The sequence below is a fragment of the Triturus cristatus genome, chromosome 7, assembly GCF_964204655.1.
Source record: "Triturus cristatus chromosome 7, aTriCri1.1, whole genome shotgun sequence".
NCBI classification, from domain to species: domain Eukaryota; kingdom Metazoa; phylum Chordata; class Amphibia; order Caudata; family Salamandridae; genus Triturus; species Triturus cristatus.
This window is the reverse complement of record NC_140590.1, coordinates 442,727,899-442,746,590: the sequence shown is the minus strand read 5'-3', so window position 1 is coordinate 442,746,590 and position 18,692 is coordinate 442,727,899.

Below are 18,692 nucleotides of genomic sequence, written 5' to 3'. Positions count from 1 at the left end.
CAGTAACCAAATGCACACTTCAGCAGCGTATGGCTGAATGGTACTGCCAGACGAGCTACAGTGCAACTCCATGTCAAATTTGTGCGGTGACAGTATATGCTCCCTTCATGATTGTACCACCCATGTGGAGCCCCTGCTGGGGCATTATGATCACAGGACAGTGTCACATGACTCGGAGTCACCATACCTTAAGTGATCTGACACCTAAAGCTGGCCACTTGGAGGTCTGCACTCAAGTCCAGCACTGCAGGTCCCAATTAGCTACATTCTATTTATACTGATTTACATCTCATAATGGCACCCAGATATTAGATGATAGTAATAGAGTCAATCAGAGCAGATCTTCCCGGTCACTTCTCTCACCAAACATGCCTGCTCATGACCTTGAACTGTAAACAAAATATCAGACTTTTCAACCCAGTGCAGTAACCTTATAAATATCAATCAATCAGGAAATTTGTAGAGCGCACTACTTACCCGTGAAGGTCTCAAGGCGCTGGGGGGGGAGGGGTGCTGCTACTGCGCGAATAGCCAGGTCTTGAGTAGCCTTCTGAAGGTTAGTAGGTCTTGGGTCTGCCGTAAGAGGATGGGGAGGTTGTTCCAGGTCTTGGCGGCGAAGTAGGAGAACGATCTGCCGCCGGAGGTCGCTCTTCGGATGCGAGGGACGGTAGCGAGGGTGCCGTCGGCGCAGCGGAGCTGGCGGTTCGGGATGTAGAAGGTGAGTCGTCTGTTGAGGTATGCTGGTCTGGTGTCGTGGAGTGCCTTGTGTGCGTGGGTGAGGAGTTTGAAGGTGATCCTCTTCTTGAAGGGCTGCCAGTGCAGGTCTCTCAGGTGGGGTGTGATGTGGCTGTGTCGCGGGATGTCGAGGATCAGGTGGGCGGAGGCGTTCTGTATGCGTTGCATTCGTTTCAGCAGTAGAGGGTGTTTCCGAAGTCCAGCCTGCTGCTGACGAGGGCCTGGGTGACCGTTCTTCTTGTGTCGGTGGGGATCCACCTGTAGATCTTGCGGCGCATGCGGAGTGTGTTGAAGCAGGAGGATGCGACGGCGTTGACTTGCTTGGTCATGGAGAGTGTTGAGTTGAGGGTGAACCCCAGGTTGCATGCGTGGTCGGTGGGTGTCGTTGCTGCTCCCAGGGCGGTCGGCCACCAGGAGTCGTCCCAGGCTGAGGGGGTGGAGCCGAGGATGAGGACCTCCGTCTTGTCCGAGCTCAGCTTCAGACTGCCGTTCTTCATCATTTCGGCGACGGCTTTCATTCCTTTGTGGAGGTTGGTTTTGGCGGTGAGGGGGTCCTTGGTGAGGGAGAGGATTAGTTGTGTATCATCGGCGTAGGAGATGATGTTGAGGTCGTGCTGTCTGGCGATGTGGGGGAGCGGGGCCATGTAGATGTTGAACAATGTTGGTCTGAGGGATGATCCTTGGGGTACACCCAGATGATCTTGGAGGCTTCGGAGCGGAAAGGGGGAGGGGGACGCTCTGGGTTCTGCCGGAGAGGAAGGAGGTGGTCCATTCCAGAGCCTTGTCTCGGATCCCTGCGTTGTGGAGGCGTGTGCGTAGGGTGCGGTGGCAGACCGTATCGAAGGCGGCTGATAGGTCCAGGAGGATGAGGGCCGCGGTTTCGCCGTTGTCCAGCAGGGTCCTGATGTCGTCTGTGGCAGCGATGAGGGCAGTTTCGGTGCTGTGGTTGCTGCGGAACCCAGACTGTGATGGGTCCAGGATGTTGTTCTCCTTGAGGTAGCGGGTCAGCTGTTTGTTGACAGTTTTCTCGATGACCTTCACCGGGAACGGGAGCAGGGATATGTGCCGGAAATTCTTGAGGTCCCTCGGATCTGCCTTGGGTTTCTTGAGAAAGGCGTTGATTTTGGCATGCCTCCAGCTCTCCGGGAAGGTCCCGGTCTTGAAGGAGATGTTGATGGCCTTGCGGAGATGGGGTGCAATGGTGGTGGTTGCTTTGTTGAAGATGTGGTGTGGGCATGGGTCTGACGGGGAGCCAGAGTGGATGGTGTTCATGATCTTGATGGTGTCGTCGTCATTGATGTTAGTCCAGGTGAGCAGGGGGTCGCTGTGGGTGGTGGCCGTGGGGTCTGAGGTGTCGTTGGCTGCCTGGTTGTCGAAGCGCCTGGTTGTCGAAGCTGTCGTGGATGTCTGCGATCTTGCGATGGAAGAAGGTGGCGAGGGAGTTGCACAGGTCTTGCGATGGAGGGATGTTGTTAGTGTTGGAGCTGGGGTTGGAGAGTTCCTTCACGATGTTGAAGAGCTCTTTACTGTTGTGTGCATTGTTGTCGAGGCGTTCCTTGAAAGAGGTCCTTTTGGCGGATCTGATGAGGTGATGGTGTTGGCGCATGGAGTTCTTGTGGGCTGCGTGGTTCTCCGGTGACGGTTCGTGGTGCCATTTCTTTTCTAGTTTCCGGCAGGTTTGTTTGGATGTCTGGAAGTGCGCGGAGAACCAGCTGGCATTTTTGTTGGTGCGTCCGTCGGAGGGTTTCTTGATCGGGGTGAGAGTGTTGGCGCAGTCGTCGATCCAGCACCTGAGGTTGCTGGCGGGGTCGGCAGGTGGGCTTCAGGAGAGGGCAGTGTTTAGCTGGTCTTCGGTGATTTTGCTCCAGCTGCGGCGGGGTATCTGTTCAGTGCGGTGGTGCGTGGTGGGCTTACGGAAGGTGAAGTGGATGCAGCGATGGTCGGTCCAGTGGAGTTCAGTGGTGTGGCTGAAGGAGACGTGGAAGCTTGCGGAGAAAATGGGGTCAAGCATGTGTCTGGCGGAGTGGGTGGGCGTTGTGACGAGCTGTCTGAGTCTGAGTTTGGTGAAGTTGGCGATCAGGGTGGTGGAGTTGGTGTCGTTGTTGTTCTCGAGGTGGAAGTTCAGGTCTCCGAGGAGGATGTAGTCCGTGGAGGCAAGGGCGTGCGGCGATGGAGTCGCTGAACTGTCTGTATATCAGAGTTCCAATGATGGTGGTATTGGGATCAGTGTGGATCTGGAAGTGCAGGTGTTCGGCGGTGCTGAGGGTGTCGTCGGAGTTGGTCGAGACCTTGAGGGTGGACTTGAGGATGATGGTGATTCCACTTGCTACTCCGGTGGTGCGGTCTCTGCGGGTGATCTTGTAGCCATCCGGGATGGCTATGGTGATGTTGGATGCCAAGGAGTCGTTCATCCAAGTCTCTGTCAGGAAGGCGACGTCCGGGGAGGATTTGTCAAGCAGGTCCCAGAGTTCGACGGCGTGTTTGCGTGCGGAGCGGATGTTCAGTAGTATGCATCTGAGGTGTTTGCGTGCTGTCTTGGTGGGCGGGTTGGTGGCCCGGAGACTGGTGAAGCTGCAGCTCCGGCAGGAGAAGGGTCCTTTGGTGCGCTTCGGGCGGCCAGGAAGCAGGCGTGCGGTCGTCCGGTGTTGAGCGCTTGGAGGGTGTTGGCGTCGTAGCGGCATCGGGTGTCGTGGTGTTTGCGGGGGCCATGGGGTCTGGCGCTGGGCGCGGTCCAGGCGCAGACGGGCACAGACGGGCTAGCCTTAGGCGCGGCCGCTGTGCAGCAGCACAGCAGCCGCCATATAAGCAGAGGTGGGAGGGAGGAGCAGCTGGGAGGCGCGAGCGGGGCGGCGAATGGGTGAGTAGGGGGGCGGGGATGCAGCGGTGGGAAAAACGAGCAGGCAGAGCGGTTGGGGGAAAACAGAAGGCAAAGGGCACAATAGCAGAACAACAGAACAAAATGAAGGAAAAAAGGCGAACATACAACACTAAAAAGCGAAATCAGACAGCACAAGTACGGCAGGGCTACCAGGGGAAAACAGAAGGCAACGGGCACAATAACAGAGCAACAGCACAAAAGGGGCAGAGCGAGCGCAAAAGCAGCAACCTTGAACCTAGAACAGCAGCAGCAGCGGGTTCAGTGGCAGCGACACACAGGTGGTGCTGTGCGGCGTGGGGAGCGACCTGCCTGAGAGCTGGGTCAAGGGTCGCTCCCATGATAGATTATGATCATATGACATACCGCAAAAAGACCTGCACATTTGCTCAAAGCTGCATGCATACTGAAATACGTGAAGTGCATGATTGTCTCAACCTAACATAAACTTATGTTGATTGTCTATTTACTTACATATATACTAGTGTGCGACCTCCTCTGATGTGTGTGTAAAACTTACCCTTTGTCTGGAAGTTTTGTCCTGAATTTTGACCTTCTTTCCTGAATTTTTGTCCTGAATTTCGACCCTTTGTGCTGAATTATTACACTCACCGTCCTGAATTTGCACCTATGCCACTTGGTCACTCTATGGAGGGGGTCGACAAAAAAGATTGTCGCACCAATTACATTACATTACCGGGGGCCACCAACGCCAAAGCCGGTCTGACAGAAACAAGCTAGTTTTATGCGAGAAAATCCCTTGAATCCCTTTGCCTAACTCCCCCACCCAAAAAATATGAAACTGTTATTAAATGTTTTTTCTATACATTATACATTGTTTCATTGGCATTAAACTAACACTAAAACAATTTGCATTGATTCCTAAAGTCAATTTCAGTGTGGTTGTTTTGTTTTCAAATACTGTAGTTCGGCATAAAAGTGCCCGGTAGGTGGCAGCATTAACAATCTCTTGTGTTGATGGCTCTCTTGAAATAAAATTTTGCTTTCTAAAGTGAACATTCAAACTGATCTTATTTCTAATCAAAACACCGAGACCACGTACGTTGGGAGACTATCTCGCTACATTTTACACTGCATTTCATTCAGTCACTTTTAACTACATGCCGTCGTTTTTTTCATAACATATGCCAAAATCCAATTATTTCTATGGCTCGACCACAACACCAGCAATACTGGACGTAAGGACTATGATAATTATCCCCTCAAAGGGCTTTTTACTTACAACAGCTTAGCAGGATCATGAGTTTATTGCAAAGTTCATACAAAGAGCTCCCAACTTAGGGGCATATCAGCAAGGGCCGGCGATAATTATCGCTAAGCGCACTTAGCGCTAGGATAATTATCGCCGGCTATCGCTGCTTTCTATCACGGAGACAGCGTGCTATCAGCAACGCTTATCTCCAAAGCGATAGTGATGCAAGCGTTACCTGGAAAACAGTGTGATTATCGCTGGAAATCCAGCGAAAATCGCACTGTGACCGGCGATACCTTGCTGATAGGACAAGGTGGTCTTAGCTATGTAATCCACCTCCAATTGGATTACATGGCTAAGTCAGAACTAAAGCAGGCATAAGGAAAGTAGCGATAACCATGGTTAGCGCTACTTTTCTTATCACTATGCTTGTTAGCGATTCCCTTGATAATTGGAGAAATGTCGGTTAGCGACATTACTCCAGTTATTTCGGGAAGGAATGCCCACTTTGCATCTCATTAGAGATGCAAAGCTGGGCGTTTAGTAAACAGGCGCTAAGGCAAGGATTCACGCGATAGCGTGACCTTGCTGATATAGCGATAAAATTATCGCCGCTTTTCAGCTGAAAACAGCCACAAAAGCGGCGGTACTTTTTTATCGCCGCCTTGTATATATGCCCCTTAATTGGTTACAAACAAGCGAATTGTTTTATTTATGATGCAACTTCTTAAAAGTGGCAGCAGGGTCACCCCCAGTATATCTATCACAGACAATCTGATATTCCCTGAATGGTGTGGCCACCCTGCCCATCTACAAGTATCTGGTATCCCTTTTTTTGTATTTGTGGCCCCAGCCTTACATTAATATAGCATGTGCACAAAGACCTAAATCTGGCTTTGAAAAGAGTCTGGTCCTGGATTTATCCTGGACAGGGAGAAAGAAGCGCGCAAAGCAAGCTCTCGTAAGTAGCTGAGGGCTACTGTCCCTTCCACAGGTTTGTTCGTATAGCACAGTGGGGGCTACTGTCCCTGTGTTACAAGAGTGGGAGGTTAATGCCCATTTATGTAAATTTTCCCTGTTAGGGACTGACTGGTAATCCTACCGCCAGAGATCACAAGAACATGGATGTACGTGAGTGGTGTGTGGTAAACATGTTACACACTGTATGAGTGAACCAGAGTGACGCAGGCCTGCAGTTTCCATTTCAGGAGCCCTGACCTGGTCGTGTGTACATGCAGACGTGACATTACTTTGTCGGACAATGGAGGTGTACTGCTGACATTCCTGAGACCGAAGGGAGGGAATCTAGATGCTAAAGTAGGGGAAGAGGCAGTGGTGTAGCTAGGCCTTGCCGCTCTGTGGTGCCCATAAGAGAGAGGGGGTGCTGATGAACAGGGGGAGGCTGCCACCCCCAAAACTCGTGCTGCCTGGGGCGCACTGCCCCCCTCGGCCCCTCTTTGCTACACCACTGGGAAGAGGAAACAGGCTCCCTCTTAAAAACTTCACTGGATCCTTTGCTGCATAAGGACTGCTAATTATTTTTCCTGTAGACTGCCATTTGGTGGATGGTAGGTAGAAGTTAAAGACTGCAGTTCCTGTTGTCAGAGTGTGAAAGGTCTTTTGAAGACGACCAGCCTTTTCTTGGTCACTGTAAGATGTGGCTCTGATAGTCAGATGCAGACTGCTCACACCTATATGTGCCTTTGTTGAGGGTGCTCCAGCATGGAGATGAGCCTGCTGTGAAGAGTACCAATCCAGATAAAGGGTTTGTCTGGAAGACTGGCTGAGAAGGACAACTGAAAGCAGACCTGACCTAATCCAGTTCTGAAACTACAAGCTGGGAATACACACACACTCTCTCTGCTGTACCTGTATAAGAGTTGGAGTTGCTGACCCACTTTTGTTCCAGTTCCTTGTTGTCTCAGACCAAGCAGAGGTTGCTCCACAGACTACCCAGAGCATTGCTATGCAACCTTGTGTTTGCTTTCCAACCGGTGTGGGCCTGACAGTCAGCTTCAATGAGATGAAGGGACATCAGCCTATTCTGGAAGAACTGACTTTATTGTGTTAGATTGCCTGCTGAGTCCTGGCTTATTAAGAAAGGAAGGATTGAGCTCAGTGCTTAATTTCAGCAGGTGGTTTCTGGTGCTCGGCACTGGCACATAATTGCCAACACTGGCGCTTGTGACAGTCTGCCACAAGGTGGCACTGTCTGGCTAATTTAGTGATGACCACAACAGTTAATTATTAATTCAATATACATTAGAATGACTATTACCTGTGCCAAAGCCATTCATATAGCTTTGGGGGCCTGAAATAGTTCGAATTGTCACACTTGTAGGAGGAGTGTGATGGTTAGTATTTGTGCTGTTACTATAACTGGCAGCATGGCAGGGGCAATGTGTGGTGCAAGCTGCAGTGGTCTCCAGTGCTTTGAAATTTAAGCACTGAGTGAGCTGATCTCACAGGTGGAGAACACTGCTGGTGTGGACAGAAGTGATTGACCCTGGTGTGGTGATCTGTCTAATAGAGACTTGAAAAGAGTGTGACAGGTATGCTTGCAACTCGAAGTCAGTCACTGAAACTTAGTGGAGGACTTGCAGCATTGCCTAGACGTGCCTGTGTGGATCCCACCATCGCAGCCATAGCACTTGCACAAGCATGCCCGATCGGCCTGCACCTCTGAAGAATGATTGTCTTTACCCGGCAGCCCCTAGTTGTGTGCATCATACAACTGTTGTCAATGAAGTCGTTGTACAAGTCTACCTATGCCTGAGAGACCCCTTCCCCAAAAGAAGAACTTAATGAACCAGTGGTGCCTGACCAAACTAACCGAACAGCTAGTCCCAGTTCTTGTCAAGTGTGTGACGAATGGACTACCCTGCCCAGAAGAAGAAGCTGCTATATCAAGGCATCTTGTCACCATGTGTCAAACACCAATTGGCTGTGTGTATTGCTGACTTTCTGTACGTCTGATCAGACTTTGACCAAAGTGCTTTGAAGCTTCCAAGCAGCTGCCCTTGGATCTACACACAAAAGGATGACTGAACCATCACCTGAATGCAAGGACGCCCCAGTGACCACTTATCAAGACTCATTGGACTGGAGAAACTGGGCGTGCTGGAGCAACAGGGCCTCCACCTGCCGTCAAGCCCGGAAAAGGGCCACTGTCTGAAACCACCCATCTGCCCTGCTGCCTCCCAGACACCACCGAGTGGCTTGCGCCTGCCTAACCCAAGAGTGGCAACCACACGATTTGGCTGGCGCAATTCCAGTGAGCATAAACTGTAAACGGAGAGCTGGATTGCGACCTACCACGACACAGAGACTGGGTGAGAGTGAAATGCAGCCAAAAACACTAATAGCTACTGAGAGGGAAGTGCTAGACTGTAAAGATGCTGTGTAGGCAAAAGTGAGTAAAGGTAAGTTTATTACCATAAAGCCCCAGGCACGTCCTGATGAGGTGCTGGCTAACAGGCAACTGACATACAAACAATAGGTAACTGTCATTTGTGGAATGTTGGGTATGGGGTGACATGAGGTGCCAATGGAGAGAAATGGAATGCATTACATCATTAGGATGTGGGAGGCTCACATATCTTTTTTTTTTTTTTTTTTTTTTTTTGTAAAAACCTTTATTGACATTTCAACAAAAGACAAGTATGGGCCTACAACCCCCGGGGCCGGCCGCTAAGCAGTCAGAGTAACAGAAGCAAATTTTAATCACAGGCAGCACCTCAGGGAGCAGATTCTCCATGCTAGCATACTCTTGGCCACTGAACAGCCCAAATAGGGACCAGGATACAAAAGGTTTTCATTTTATAATAAGGGATAGAAGGATCAGGTGCCAAACAATTTCCCAGCAGCAAAAAATGGCAGGCAGAATAGTAAACGCCAACAATAAACAGCAATCTATCCAGGCAATGGCGCTAAAACGGGAGGTTCAGGATGTGGAGGAATATCACGGCCATTTGCGCCTGCAGTCCCCTGCCCTAAGACCCAGAAATCACCACGGAAATTGAGGCACATATAAAAAAGCAGTGATTGGCAGCAAAGGAGACCTACCGTGCTGACCCCAGAAAAGAAGACAAAGAAGAATAAGAGAAGAAAAAGGAGGCCATAGAAACAAAGTAAAAAACTAAAGAATCCCCTCCCCCAACCCCCCACCCTGCACCTCTGCAGATGAGTACGGCCCCCCCCAGCAGTGTGCCTGTCGCCCCGGAACCAGACCCGAAATATAGAAGAAACAGAGAAAATGGAGTAAGAAAGGAAACCCCACCAGACGGGGGAGTAAAGAGAGTATTAATAAACTGGAGGAGGGCCTTCAAAACATGCCCCCGGCTTCTCCCTCCCGCACAATATGTTCCTCCCCAAATTAAACAGTAAACAAACACAAAATCGACCATGTCAAAGAAAAAAAAAACAACAAAAAAACAAAAAAAACAAAAAAAATGGGGAGCATTATGCACCTATTACACTATTAGTTATGTCGTGAGAGCACGCAACCCCTGTGCCCGCCCGCCTGTTAGATGACAACCTTTGAAGGATCAGCCTTATCCTTGGCCACTCTTTGCGAATCCACCCATGCATACCCATCGACCCAGTGCCATGTCCAATGTTACAAGGAAGAGGAGCGTCCAAAAAAGACCAGGAAGCGACACACACATGTAGGGTGGACGTCTCTGAACACCAACACAGTCAACATTATGGAGGACCATCTTTCCCAGTACTGCCCCAGGATCTGTACTGCACACAAGGTCCAGGAAGGCGGAATCAGCCAGAGCAGGCGACTGTTGCTGGAATATTGCCTGGGTCGCCGGAGGTTGCGCGTGGGACAAAGCCACCACCCCTCGCTCAAATCCAAAACCTCCGGAACAGACCGGACCCACAGCCAGCCGATCACACGTTGGCACATTGTCCGAAGTTTCCAGCTTTCCCCTATTCACCGGGGCGGAGGCTCACATATCTTAACATCATTACAACACATCCTCCTCCTTTACATTTGATGGAGGAAAGAGGAGTGAAGGGGTGGGATATTAAAAGAGGGAAAAGAAAAATGCTTATCTTTACAACCATTATAAAGTCCTCATATTTTGTGGGCTTGATAATGGGTCTACCAAACCTGCAAGTAATGGCTTGATTGTCCATTGAGTTTTCTGACCATGTGGTTGGCATGTGGTCACCACTGTGAACAGACATGTGAATAGAGGACTTGTCCGTTGAAAAGGAAGTTTCTTTAACCTCAACATTACTTTCACAATTTACATTTCCAGTACCGTCATGCATTGAGTTCAAGTCATTTTCATCGTAACCAAAATCTAACCACACCTCCCCATTTATATCACGAAAACCCAAGAGTTCATTGTCTGGTGGTATAACTTTGGATGTACATTTGGCTAATCTACTCATGTGCCGTCACTGAGTTTGATTGAATTGCGATACATTTTACAAATGTGTAAAGGACACGTGAATCTGCTCTGACCCTTCCTGTTTCTGTTTTCCAAGCGAACTTTGACCATCTCCTCACATTTGTAGGTCAAACGTTTAACTCCATGTTTTCTATCATACCATTATTTGTAACATTCTTACATTAAAGCATTTTTTTTCCTCACAGAATCAGGTGACCATTCAACTTGTTTGGAAACTGGCATCCAACTCGGATCATTGCTCAAGGCTTGTCTACCCCTCATCATAAGAAAAGGACTATTGCCTATGATTAGACCGGGGGTAATTTTGTAGGCCCAAATTAATTTGTAAATCTCTAGTTTCCAGTTCAAACGACTGTTCCTTGACAAATGTAAACAACCCTTTAGCACGCTGTTAATGCACTCAGTTAGACCATTTCCTTCAGGATGATAGAGTGCCGTAGTATTGTGTTTGAATTGCGATGAAGGAAAGCTTTGAAAGAAGATGCCATAAATTGTGTCCCATTATCAGTTATAATACACTTGGGAAGCCCTTCTCTCATGAATATCTTCTCAAGGAAAGAAATGATATGAGCACAGTCAGCATTTTGAATAATTTTGATTTCTGGCCATTTAGAGAAATGATCAACAAGCACTAGAATGTACTTATACATTCCATTCTGACCTTCAACCGGGCCAAAAATGTTCAGTCCTAATCTTTCCCACAACATTCTGGGTGATTCAATGGTGCTCAATGGAGTTTTGAAGGCTTTAAGGCTTTTATCAAGATCATTACATGCCACACATTCTCTGACTAGCGACTCAATGTTTTTGTCCAGACCTGGCCACAAATAATTACTCTTCACCCATTGTTTCATTTTAGAAATGCCAAGGTGTCCCTCATGGCATAGTCTTGGAACCCTTTTCCTTAAACTGACTGGTGGAATCACTTTACCAGATCTAAATAGTAAACCGTCTTCAACACATAACTCATTTCTACGTTCCCAGAAGATTCTTTCCTCCGATTTGAGATTCTTTTTGCGGGTCCAAACTCTATCATTCTGTAACCCCTTGTCTTTGGATGATTGACCTTTCCACTCTGAAAGTTGAATGCCTTTGCTAAAATGCAAAGCCACTTTATCGTATTCGTCCATAAACTGTCCATCACCTTCCTCAAGGGGTAATGGTAGCCTGCTCAGGAAATCCGCTACTTCATTCTTGACCCCTGGCCAGCATTTTACACCATAGGTGTAATCAAGAAACTTCACCTACATCTTACTGGGGAAGGCACTCTGCAGGCCTGCAGTGAACAAACATTTAGTAAGGGGCTTATGATGTGAACGTAGGAAAATACGAAGTCCCCAAACTTACACACAGAAGTGATCAAGAGCCCATGTACAAGCTAACGTTTCACGCTCAATCACTGAATATTTTTCTTCAGCTGAGGTAAGTGAATGTGAAGTGAAAGCAACCACCCATTCATTAGTGTCTTTGTCACGTTGCGACAGAATTCCCCCTGACCCTTTATTGCTGGCATCAGTTGTTACAATGATCTGGGCTGCGGGATCAAAACCTTTTTAGAAAAGGTGTTTTGTTGATCTCCTTTTTAGGTCTTGCCTAGCGCAGAGCACATGCGCTGCACTAGGAGAGGGCCACTTGGAATCACTTCAGACTCCCAAGGGACTTCTCCGTGTGGGTCTGCCTCCTCCCACACATCCCATTGGCCTTTGCGTGTGGCTTTCAATAATGAAAGCACGCAAATGGCCAAAAACGGGTGCATGTCCCGGCTTTCCTCAATACTTTCACTCCCATGGCCTAGGGATCTCGGGAGCGAGCAGCGGTGTGCATTGTGCCAGCTGCATTCCTCCCTGATCGTTATGTTGGCTTTCGCGGCGGCGCTTGTTTTTCGAGCTTTGCACGATCTGGCATCTGGGGTGTCACCCCCTCTTGTTTTTGTTCCCACGAGCGCTGTCACACTCAGCCCAGGGACCCGCGTTACATAAACAGTTTATCAGAAAAGAGGCTTCCAGAGCCAGAAAGCGAAGTTAAAGTACACGTTATTTGGATGTAGGACAAACTTCTTAACAACAGCTTGCCTAATGAGTGATTCACCTACAAAGCAAATGGGCAAAAGCCATATTAAATATTCCAAGGCTGGGGGATGATCCGACCGAAAGGTTCACGGAGTTTACAGACGGCGTATTGACGTCATGGAGAAAGGGGAACTGCGAGCCGTGGCAGCTGAAAGTCATTAGCCGCAGCCGCAATCCGCAAAGCAGTCAGGCACGGCCACAGCCGCATTACGTGTGCAGGTCCATGTGCTACAGTTCATTCAGGGACATTAGTGCCAGTCAAACATTTTATCTTCCAGCCTGAGTAGCATGGCCAGGCTGTATTCATGCGTTAGCAGTCGAAAACTAGCAAAGCACTCACTGTGCACAGGAACCATAAAATGGGATGTTCCATTATGAATTTAATCACAAGGATACTCCACTGGGTGTGTGGAGGAGGGAACAAGAGGCGTTGGGTTCTAGGAGCTAGCAGCCTCCAATACTAAATGTTTACCACAAAAGAGCTGCTCCTAGTGTGATAACCCAAACGAATTACAAGACCGTCGTGAGTGTGGGCATCTCACAAAAAGTTACGGACTGGTCTCACACACCACCTGGTGTCATGCTTCATCATTGACCAGTCCTCGCCCTCCAAAACCTTCGTTTGATGGAGGGCGGGCATACACTTGACGACAAGGATGCACTTCTAAGTGACTAAGTGGGGGCCCGTGACTATGTGAGTGAGGTTAAAAATCATTATAGTAGTCAGAGGCGTTTTTTAATGTGGAATGAAAACTATATGATATTAAAATGTAAATGTGACGGTGATTGGGGTGATTATTGTTCCCAACCGTCTAGTGGATGGTCGACATGTTTCTGCCCAAGCGGCCCAATTGGGTCCATGGCATTCATCAGGACCTAGAAGTAAGAAAAGGGGGGCTCCGTTCTTACCAATGTTGGTAAGATGTTACCACTGCGGGAGTGTGGCGGTGGTCACACTTCACCGTTTTGAACTGCTTCCAAAGGTGAAGCCTAAAATAAAAGATATATGGGAGATAATGATGTACCTCGCTGGGTCATTTGTACCTGTAAGGAAAAAGGAAGAAAGACAATGCATGCATTGATTTCTAAGCGTGACAAATAGTGTGTACGTGACTTCGTGGCACTCTAATTGTGTACACTTGTGTGAAACTTTGACGGTGGTGGCAGGCGGTGCTGCCACCAGGCATACCCTAGTTAAATGGACAACTTGTCCCATGGGGGAAGGGGCGGAGGGGATCCACAGTTATGTCTCTTCTGTAAAAGAAAACATGAATAAACCACACTCTTGATGAAAGTGTTTTTTGTTTGAGAGGAATCTCCCAAAGCGAACCAAGTAGTGATCTATTCAAATCTCATGGGATGAGTGAGCATATACACGTATGTACACATATCCACACACTCCACAGCCTTCCAGTTCAAGCACACTCTTACTGTAACATGTGATCGATGCGTCCCGAAACCTGTACGTCCGCTCCCGGTCCTCCCGAATGTAGAAATGGCAGGGAGCGGGCGGCGTTTATATAGGTTGATCACGGGTGCTTAATTAAAGTAATTGAGGTAACTCGCGTTAAGTGTTAGCATATGAGCGTTTCCCGGTGTCCCGGACTCCCACCGCCTGGAGAAAAGATGGCGGTAGTAGGCGTGTGTAAGTCTTGAAGGAGTGAGCCTTATTCGTTGTGAGGCGGGTGAGCGTTTATTAGCGGAGGGGCGGTGCCGAAAGGTCCGAGCAGGCGAGGGTGTGCCAGGGGGTGGAGAGAGAAAGGGGAGGTTTCATAGGGTGAGAAGTGTGCAGAATTGTTATGGCCACTCTAATTGGTTGAAATACGGCAGGGGGTTTTTTGTTTGGCCCAGATGACGCGATCAATTGAATTAAATCAAAACTTACTCGAGGCTACGTTGTTGGCATGGAAACACATGCATTGTAAGTGCCCGTGCGGTGGTAGCCTTGTAGGGAAAGAGTGCCCTGTTTGCCTTCGTTGCAATACGGCAGGCGCGGTTGCTCAGATGATGATCTCATAAGGTGATGTCAATCTGTACTGGAGCGTGGATAGTTGGCATAGAGACAGAGGTTGTAGTGGTCGCATGCTGGAGCGTGTATGATGGTGGAAGCTCCGAACGTTAAGGGCTAGCGGTGCATGCACGTGGTGGTGAGCCGCTTGAGGAAGGCAAATCCCTTCTATCGTATGGATGTTTATATGATCAAATAACCGCAATTCTCCTTTGTGCGATGAATATTCCCAGGCATAAATCGGCCACTGCCATCCTAAGAGAAATACACTGATAGCCAATAAAGCGCCGCAAATAGTATAAGGCCCTTTGTATAGCATTCCAAGTGATCTGTAATACAGAGCCAGTCATTCTCAAGCTAAATTAAAGCGTGTATGTCCCACATGTCATTTATGCTCAGTTCAGTCCCACTATCTCATCATCCATAGATTGAAGAAGAGCAATTGAGCATTTTATCATAAGAATGTATATATAAGCACATGCATACTTAAACTGCCGCAAATTTCCTCTGTACAGCATATGGCGTAGCGGGCTAAACTTTTACTTATGAGCCAGCTGGAGGTGTGGATGGTAGCGTGGCCACCGTGGTTAGTATAGCAAAACGTATCTATACTGTATTTTAAAGAGGTGGCACAGGGCTAGTCGTGCGTGCGCCGGGCGTCTGTAGTCACCTTGACACTGAGGAGTAGTGGCGCGCGAGGGATCGTATCATATTAAGTGTAGAAGGAGGCACTTGAGGATTGCTGTGGTATTGGTGGCAATGGTATCTATACTTTTTTGTATGTGCCCGGACCGTGCAGTTAACGTGAGTCTGGGCAAAAACATTTTTTATATATTATGGTCAAGAGATGGCATATTTCAAGTTCATTGTTCTTTTTATCGTGTAAGCTGTAGCCAGGGGATGTCATCATTGAGGCCTTTCTCATGGGAGCGGAGGCGGTAGACCCATCGTTGCTCTCTGAAATGTAGATTCCTGGTGAGGTCAGACTTGCCTTTTTTCATGACCTCAAGTATGGTCCAACTGAGGTCTGTTTCTTTGTGTTTTTTTTCGGAGAAATGCCGAGTCAACTTAGTGTTAGTTTTTTTGCACCTGATCGTGCTTCGATGTTCATTGATGGGGGTTCTTATCTTCCTAGTCGTCATTCCCACATACTGAAGCGTGCAGGGACACGTTAGAAGATACACAACGTTCTCCGTGTTGCAGGTACTGAATGTTCTAAGTTGCCAGGGTTTTCCAGTGCCTATGTCTACCTCTTCGGTGTTCTTGGTGAGGTTGCATGAGTTGCACATACCACAGGCAAAGTGACCTACTACACGTGGTTGGTCCCAGAGCCTAGGTTGTTCAGTGTCCTCCATTGTAGTCATCTGGGCATGTACCAGCTCGTCCCGTAGGTTTCTGTTGCGTTTGAAAGCAAAAAGGGGGGTTTCCCATTGTTTCCCGGCGCTGTTTAGTATATGCCATCTCTTTTTGATGATTTTTTGAATTAAGTTCGATGCTGGTGTGAATGTGGTAACACATACTGGTCTGTTTGTTTTTACTTGCTCAACATCCTCCAACAGTGCTTCTCTAGGGTTGTTGTTTGCTCTTTTGTTTGCCCTTCTTACCATCTTTCTTGGATAGTGGCGTGCGATGAGTTTATTCTCGAGGTGTATCGCCTGTTCCTTGTAGGTATCTTTTTCAGAGCAATTTCTTCTTATTCGGAGGAACTGACCTACCGGTAGGTTCTGTCTGAGGGCTTTCGGGTGGTAACTTTCATATAGAAGTAAGCTGTTCCTGTCTGTGGGTTTATTGTGGACCTTGGTTGTTATCCCCCTATTGGTGAGTGTAATATCCAAGTCCAGAAAGACAGCATGGTCCTTGTTGATGGAATGTGTGAACTTGAGATGTCTGTCTTGAGAGTTGACCCAGTGTACGAAAGCTGTTGCATCCTCCTCTGTTCCACTCCATACAATAAGTACATCGTCTATGTACCGTTTCCAAATCTTGAGGTGACTCAGAAACGGGTTCACCGGATTGTTAATGAAGTCATCCTCAAATTGTTGGACGTACAAACAGGCCATACTGGGGGCAAAAGTGCTCCCCATCGAAGTTCCTGTTATTTGATGGTAAATGGTCTGATCGTTCTGAAAGAAGTTTTCTGTGAGGGCCAATTCAGCACATTCCATAACGAAGTGTTGAGGGGTGATGAAATCCCATTCTCTTTGTAGAATGATGTTCTCTACGACTTCCAGTGTTCGTTGTTGGGGTATACTCGTGTACAGGGCTTCGATGTTCATAGTTATGAGCCAGTCGCTGGTGGGATCTATCTCCAGATATCTTAGGAGGCAGAGGACATCTTTAGTGTCCCTTAGATAGGATGGTGTCTCCTTTACAATTGGCCGCAAGAACCAATCACAGAATTGCGACAAAGGTTCCAATACAGACCCAATGCCTGATACGATGGGCCTCCCTGGGGGTGGCATCCGGTCTTTGTGGATTTTTGGGAGGATGTAGAATCTTGGCATCCTAGGTTCATCGTTGGTCAAAAACTCAGCTTCTTGTCTCGTAATCCAATCATTACTGAGTGCTTCTTCCACTATGTTCTTTATTTTAATCATGATTTGCTTAGTGGGATCTGTTTGGTGTATGGCATAGCTGTTGGTATCGGCTAGCAGTCGTAGACACTCATTCTGGTACATCGTGCGATCCAAGAGGACTGTGGCGCCCCCTTTATCCGCTGGTTTTATAACGATGTCGTGGTTGTTTTTAAGTGCTTGAAGGGCCGTGCGTTCCCTCCCCGTAAGGTTATTGAACCCTTTGGTGTTTAGGAAGTCTTTGTTCTCAATATCTCTGAGTACAGCCTGTTCAAATGCGAGTATTTCGCACGAGATATTCTGATTCGGGGGTTGGAAGGTTGACTTCTTGCGTAGCCCTGTTGATTTCTTGCTGTCTTCAATGGTTTCTGTTGTGTCACCAAAGAAGTCACGGAGTTTGAGTTTGCGAAAGAATTGGGCCAATTCCATGTTTAGACTAAAGGGGTCATTTCTAGGTGTGGGGACAAAACCCAAACCTTTCTTAAGGACAGACTCTTCTTCAGTTGTGAGAGTGTGTGTGCTGATGTTAACAATATTTGTTAGTCTCTGCTCGTTGAGGGCATCTCCGTTCTCCCTCTGCTCCTGGTTGTCATCCCTTGTGGTTGTTGTTGGTCCTCCCATTGGACCCTTGCATTTCTTCTTTTTTGTCGGCCTCTCCTTCTGCTCCTGCCCTGGAATAAAAAAGAAGGGGGCCGGGAGGGTAGCCAAAACCTGGTGGGAAATAAGGTTGTTGCCAGTAGCCAAAGGGAGGGGGTTGCGGTTGTGGTTGTTGTATTTGCATCAAAGGTTGGTAACTAGGCTGTCTTCCAAAATGTGGTCCTGAGCCCTCATCACTGCTGGAGTCGCTCCTCTCCTCTCCGAACTGAACGTCCAGTTCTGGGGGGTAGGCCTGAAACGTTGTTTTCTCCCTGTTTGTTGGGGGGCTGGTTTGTTGTAATGCTCATCCGTTACGTATGGATAGACTGTTTCCTTGCTGAACTTCAATACATCTTTCTTTAGTTTCGTCAGTTTAGATTGTGTCAAGTATTCTTTGTATTCTGAATGGTCTTTATTAATTTCGTCCAACTTCTTCTTGAAGGTTGATAGTTGTACTGTAGTTTTGAGCTTACACTCGCTCTGCTGGATCTCAACTAGGAGAGCATCGGCCAGTTGTCTTGCAGTATTGATAATGAGGATGAGCCAATCTTTTGTGCACTTCCAAGCAATGCTGGACCAATTGATTCTAAACTCTTTGTTGTTAAGAAAAAGTCTGGGCTCGTTGGTAACAATCAGTCCTCTAGGGGCTGTGTTTTTTCGGAGATATTCTGTCATAAATGCCCCATGAAGAGCTGTTCGAATTTGCTCTTTTTTCTTTGTGGATAATGCTTCCCACTCATCTGAGTTTTGTACTGTTTGCGTGACTATGGTTTCTGCTAGTAGAGATGGTGTGTTCAAAATCTCTGCTAGAATTTCATCCCCAAAAGAGAGTTTGGTGTCCATCTTGAAACTAGGGTGGTGTGGACGTGACACTTAGTCAAATCTTGGACTTGAACTTTAGTGTCCGAGAACAGGCTCAAAATTTGTCTGTTGTAGTTATTCTATTAACAGGAAGCTGTATAATAGAACAAATCCCTTATTATAGGGAGAGTACCCCTTGGTTTGTTCCCACAGCCATCAGCTGTACATAAATTTAATCACAAGGATACTCCACTGGGTGTGTGGAGGAGGGAACAAGAGGCGTGGGGTTCTAGGAGCTAGCAGCCTCCAATACTAAATGTTTACCACAAAAGAGCTGCTCCTAGTGTGATAAC